The sequence below is a fragment of the Chinchilla lanigera genome, unplaced genomic scaffold, assembly GCF_000276665.1.
Source record: "Chinchilla lanigera isolate Chin_1 unplaced genomic scaffold, ChiLan1.0 scaffold00004, whole genome shotgun sequence".
In the NCBI taxonomy this organism is placed as follows: domain Eukaryota; kingdom Metazoa; phylum Chordata; class Mammalia; order Rodentia; family Chinchillidae; genus Chinchilla; species Chinchilla lanigera.
Genome location: NW_004955405.1, coordinates 31,687,837 through 31,693,627, shown reverse-complemented (window position 1 = coordinate 31,693,627; position 5,791 = coordinate 31,687,837). Strand labels below are relative to the sequence as shown.

Genomic DNA, 5,791 nt, shown 5'->3' with positions numbered 1-5,791 from the left:
CCCGTGCCGGGGAGCGGGGCCGCGGGGCCCCTGGGGGGCGCGGAGGCAGCTGGGGTGGCCGCTCCGCAGCTCCGGGCCGGGACCCTTCTCCTGGCGCCACAGACCGATGCTCGGGTTTGCACGGGGCGCTGATACAATGCCTTCCACTTCCATTTTCTTTCAGCAGATAGGGAGAGATCCAAGACCGCTGGCCTGGATCGAGCTTTTGGGGAAAATTTCGGGACGGGGTGGGGCCCTCGGGACCTGGTCCTCAGGATGTGGGGCACCTCCGCACTTCCAGTAGCTCCTTTGTGGAGCACGCTGCCTCCAACTGGTGCAGATCGCGTTTGTGAAACACGTACAAGTGTGTTAGGCCAACTGGGCGTGCTAGCCCAGTAGCGAAAGTGCCCACCTGGCAAGAGTGAAGTCTTGAGTTCAATTCTGGGTACCGAAAAAAAAAAAAAGAAATACTAGATGAAAAAAAGTTGTACCGAGCCTCAAAGTTCAAGGAGGATTTATCGAAGGAGAGGGAATTAAAGTGGCGGTCTAGAGTTTTGCATTCTCTAGTTTCAGGTATATGCAATCAATCAGCTACTGAAATTTTACCCCAGAGCTTCCCAGGGGTGGACTGGCTGTAGGTTTGAGGGGCCTCTTGACACTTGGCATAAATCGAAGACTGCTAGTACTGTAAATGTGAACGTGGGTTTTTCTGGTGAGGAAAACCTGCTTTTCAAAAACAGAAATTGTTTTCCGTCGTATTTTGTTTACTGCGTACAGCAGCAACAGACTTTGCATCTTGAGCCAGAACACTCACACCGCACACACATAAAACTGAAATACCTTCGCCGGGCTGTCCTTCATCTTCGGGCCTGCGATGCGCTGGTGTGTTCTGTTTTTCTATTCAGTTTTGTCTCAACCGACACATGAGTTTCCCCGCCCATGGTGGCGGCTCGTGGCAGATTCTGCAGAGTATTGCTTTGGGCGACAGCAGCCAGCATTGATCTGGGGAGTGACCCTTGATGGACAGGACTGGGGGAGGCAGGCAGAGCCAGGATGAGTCCAGAGTAGCCTGAAGCCGTTGAATCTGAGTGGAGAAAGGATGGCACCTTCTTCTCCGTGCATGTGCGAATGTCACCGGACAGAGAAGTGTAGGGCTGACAGGACTGAGTCCTCTGAGGTAATTGCTCCAGAGAAGAAGACAGTACCCTCCTGCTCTCTGCTTTCTCCCTCAGCCTGCAAAAACATACCTGTCCTTCAGTGACTGACTCGGATGTCCCTTTGTAAGGTCTTTCTGGGCATGTGATGGTGAACCTTTTAGAGACTGAGTGCCCAAACTACAACGCAAGACCCACATACTTACTGCAAAGCGCCAGCACTGCAGTTAAACCTTAATACTGAGGTTTTAGTTTAGAAAAAACAACTCATACGTTGATATCTTTTATCTTAGAAACAACACGTGTGCCATAGGTTCCCCACCACTGTCCTAGGTCCTCCTCCTTGGGTTCATTGTGTGAGCATTCTGTCCATGTAGCTAACTTGGTTTGGTTTTGTTTTTACCCATAAGAGACTGCTGGCCATTGCTATAGATATTTTCACTCACATTACAATTTTACACCAGCATTTTCAAGTAAATTGTTTTAAATCTATTTGTGAAGAAACAGCCACAGGTTAAGTGGTTGACGTGCATTTAATAAGTGGTAAAAATGGAATTAGAACTTGCAATTCTAGGATATTTTATTATGCTACCTGATTTATAATATTGTTGTCGCTAAACCTAGTAGAGTCGTCCCGTCGTCCCGTGTGTCCCCCCCCCCCCATTCTGGAGGTTGAACTCAAATCCTTTGCACTTCCCAGCCCTTTAAAAAACACCCACCCCTCACAAGGTGGCACACATCTGTAATCCCAGCACTCAGGAGGCTGAGGCAGCAGGATCATTGTAGGTTTGAGGCCAGCCTGGGCTCCATAGTGAGATCAAAGCCAGTCTGGACTACACTGCAAGACCGTGTCTGAAAAAACTAAAACGACCTTTTTTTTTTGGCAAACAGCATTACTTTTTTTTGCATTTATTTTATGCTTAATTTATTTCCGTGCCATAAGTCTTTGTTTCTTCAGTTTCTTCTGGGATATATTTTTCTTCTGTGCACATTTCTTCTCTGGCTCAGGAACAATTTGTTCCTTTTCAGTGAGGATCGTCTCAGTTGGTGGGGAGCTCATGCATGGGTGAATCCGACCTCGAGCTCTGTAAGTATGGCGGCGCATCTTGTGTGCTTTGTTCACCTGGATATGTTCAGTGACCAGAGAATCTACATCTAAACCCTTAAGTTCAGCGTTACTCTGCATTTTTAAGCATGTGCAGGAAAAATTTACTTTTTCTGGGCCACTGACTGTGTGTCCAGCCCCAGTGTTCGGCCTGGGCATACCTGCCCCCTCCAGCGCTGTAATGCTGGAATGGCACATGTTGCTTCTTTAATGTAGCATCCTTCAGATACGTGGTGCTCTTTCAGGTATGCTGACCCTTGATGGCTTGGGCAGTTTCGTGGGTGTTCTTAAAGTGAACACAAAGGTTGAAGCCTCTTGACACACAGGATTTTTGAGGGGTTTTCTGGGCCACTAGAGTTGCAAACCATTTCCACAGGTCACCTCAGGCACTTACAGGAAGAGCGCTAATTAAAAAAAAAATTGAGACAGGCTCTCACTAAACTCCCCAGGTAAGTTTGAGCTTACCATCTTTCTTCCTCAGCGTCCCACAGTGTTGGGATTAAGGATTATGGGTGTAGTTGGCCTGAGTAGTTTTTGTTGTTTGGGTTTGTTTACTTAGATTTTTGAGACAGGGTCTCACTATGTAGTTCAACTAGTTATGTAGTTCACTATGTAGTTTTGTTTCCGAGATGGGCTCTTGCCTAAATTTACTGTGTAGGCCTGGCTGGGCTGAAATTTGAAATCCTCCTGCCCTGGTCTCTTGGGTGCTGGGATTATAGGGGTGTGCCACCATGCTGGCCGTTGGTTTCTTTTTCTTATTGGTACGTGTGTGCAGTACATAACGATCACATTTATCACGTGGAGTCTGTGCGTGTACGTAACACATCCTAACCCCCCACCCCAGGGTTATTCTTGTTTGTGTTTCTGAGGTGGGCTTTTGCTGTGTTGCCCAGGCAGGTCTCAGCCTTGGGTTCAAGTGGCCCTCCAGCCTCTGCCTCCCAGTGGCTGCCCCTCAGGAGTGCGCTGCCACCTTGTCCTTGCCCAGCAGAATGCGTAACAAAGGACAGTTTGCTGGGAAGGAAGAAAACATTATACGTGTATTTGGCTCATAGCTCCAGCCTAGGAAGACCAAGAGCATGGTGCCAGCATTAAGCTGGCATCTGGTGAAGGCCTTGTGCTGCAGGGCAGGAAAGAGACAGAAAGGGCAGCCTCACTTGGGGCCTGATCTCTTCAGGGTGATGTATCATCCCCTCAGGGCAAAACTCATTCCCTGGGAAATTGACCCACTTTCCTCCTGCCATACCAAAGCTCTCCTGTAGCACCTTTGTGCTAAGGACCAGGTTTCCTCAATCATACTGCTACTTCTCAGGAGCCTCTGTTTTTCTTGCTCTGCTTCCTAGTGAGCTTCATGGAATTTAGTACAGTTGGTAATTTTTTTTTTTCTCTACAGGAGATTGAACCTGGAGCCTTCACACTGAGTTATATCCCTTTATTCTTATTTTTACTTCTTGAGACAGAATCTTGCTAAGTAACTAAGTTGCCCAGGTGGTACTCAAGTTTGGCATCCTCCTGCCTCAGCTTCCTGAGTAGCTGGTGTTACAGTGTATGCTACCATGCCCAGCACAGCTGATTTTTTTTTGCTTGGTACTAGTAATCAAACTCAGGACCTTGCCCTTTCCAGGCAGATGCTGTGCCACTGAGTTATACCCCAGCCCAATAATTTTTTTTAAATATTTAAAAAAATTTTTATTAAATTATTGGTAGCAAAAATTTATTAAAGGTGGGAACAGGAACAGGCTCTGCAAAGTGAGTTTTGGCCAAGTAAAAGTAGGAAAAGAAATATACTCTAGGCCATGCAAGAGCAAACAGAGTGACCATGACTGGTAAGTTTTAAATACCTGTGTTTTCATAGGCTTCATAAGGCAGATTTTTTTTTTTGTTACAGTCATGTCTCCAGTTTTCAGGGCCTGATACATAAGTTTTGGTGACTAGTTGGTGAGCTGTGGTAAGAACACTAGGCACTGGTTAAATAGGAGTGGCTCGCTGAGTAAGTGCAGGGTACTTTTCTTACAGGTTGGGTGTCAGTGTCTGTTACCTGGATGCAATTACCAAGATTGAAAACTTGGCATTAAAGACTAGTTTTCTTTTCCTGATGTTTTACTACAAATTTGAACATAAGCCCTGTGGAAAGAAGCTGAGAGCGAGAGGGAGGTTTCCTGCCTGGATCTGAAGCTTGGTCCACTCTCCCGAGATCTCACCTCCCACTCTTCTAGGAGTATGTTTCCCCTCGGGGACTCCCTGACTCACTCTCTTTCTTTCTTTCCTTTTTTTTCCTTCACTTAAATTAAAATTTGAGCCTCTATCACAAAGTGACCTGTATATGTTTGTTGCTATTACCATTTCTGTTTTTAGAGACAGCATCTTCCTATGTATTTCAGGCTGGCCTTGAATTTACTGTGTAGTCTGTAACTCAAGGACAGTAATCCCCCTGCCTCAGCCTCTCCAGTGCTAGGATTATGGGTGTGTGCCACCATGCCTGGCCTAATAAACTCCTATAAGTATGTGATGCTTTAATGATAAATGCCTGTTCTGTGCTCATTGATTTCATCATTTTTCCCCTTACAGTTTTTTAATTTGTCAAGGTCATAATACTGTCCTTCAGAAACATCTGAATTTTAGTAAAACAAATATTTTAGATAGGCTTTTAAATCTAGATAAATTTTTTTTGTTTAGTGAACATTTTTGTAGGTGAACGAGAGTGTAGGACATACTTGGGTTTTTCTATTTGCTCACCCATCACACTTGTGGGTGTGTAGGAAGGGAAACGGGTAATTGTGGAAGTCGGATAATAAGCTCTGCTTTGTGTTCTTGAATCTGATGCACACACACAAATCGGAAGGTAACTCCGAGTTGGCTTGGCAGATGCTCAAGGCCTGGAAGGGGCTTTAAAATAGGATGTGATGAGTAGTTGGCAGTCGCTGCAAATCTGTTTTGCAGCAGAGTAGTAAAGGAAGAGGTGTTTTTGTTTTGGGTTTGTAACGTGGGTGTTTTTCTCAGATTCTTCTTTTTCCAGTTTTACTTAGCACAAATTGGCATGTGACAAGAGGAGCAGACGCTCTGCTCCTTTGCCAGACATTTGCGCCGAGCAGCTGGGCTGTGTGGAGCACACAGATAGTCCTGCGGTGGGGCGTGTGCTCGGCCCACCACATGCTGGTCTGTGTTTTGCTGAAGTGGAGCAGGTTCAGTATCGGGGATCAGACCCAGGGCCCTGCACACACACCAGGGCTCTGCTAGCCGTAGCAGTAGGGGATCTGCTGCTGAGCCACAGCTCAGCACACAGGTTCTCCAGAGTCTGGGACTCCACTGCAGTAGCCAACACGTTGTGTTGTTTCCTTTTCTCAGCTCACACAATTATATTTTGTTTCCCATCCACTCAGAGCTTTTTACAAGAGATTTCTCTTGAAGAACGATAGCCTCTTTAATAAATGGTGCTGGAAAAATTGACTTGCCACCTGCCAAAGACTGAAAAGAGACCCAAGTCTATCACCATGCACCAAACTCAAGTCAAAATGGATCACAGATCTCAATATTAAAACAGAAACACTAAATCTAT

The 5,791-nt window shown here is 46.0% G+C and overlaps 1 protein-coding gene and 1 pseudogene across 1 annotated transcript in view; one reads left to right on the top strand and one right to left on the bottom strand.

Moving 5' to 3' along the window:
* The first annotated feature begins 6 nt into the window (after positions 1–6).
* Positions 7–5,791, top strand: part of Nr2c1 (nuclear receptor subfamily 2, group C, member 1) — a 55,790-nt gene continuing 50,005 nt past the window's right edge. Inside the window, exon 1 of the mRNA XM_005374480.1 lies at positions 7–162. The gene's annotated coding sequence lies outside the window, so the exon portion shown is untranslated. The remainder of the gene's footprint in view (positions 163–5,791) is intronic.
* On the bottom strand, positions 2,059–3,793 carry LOC102003512 (annotated as a pseudogene).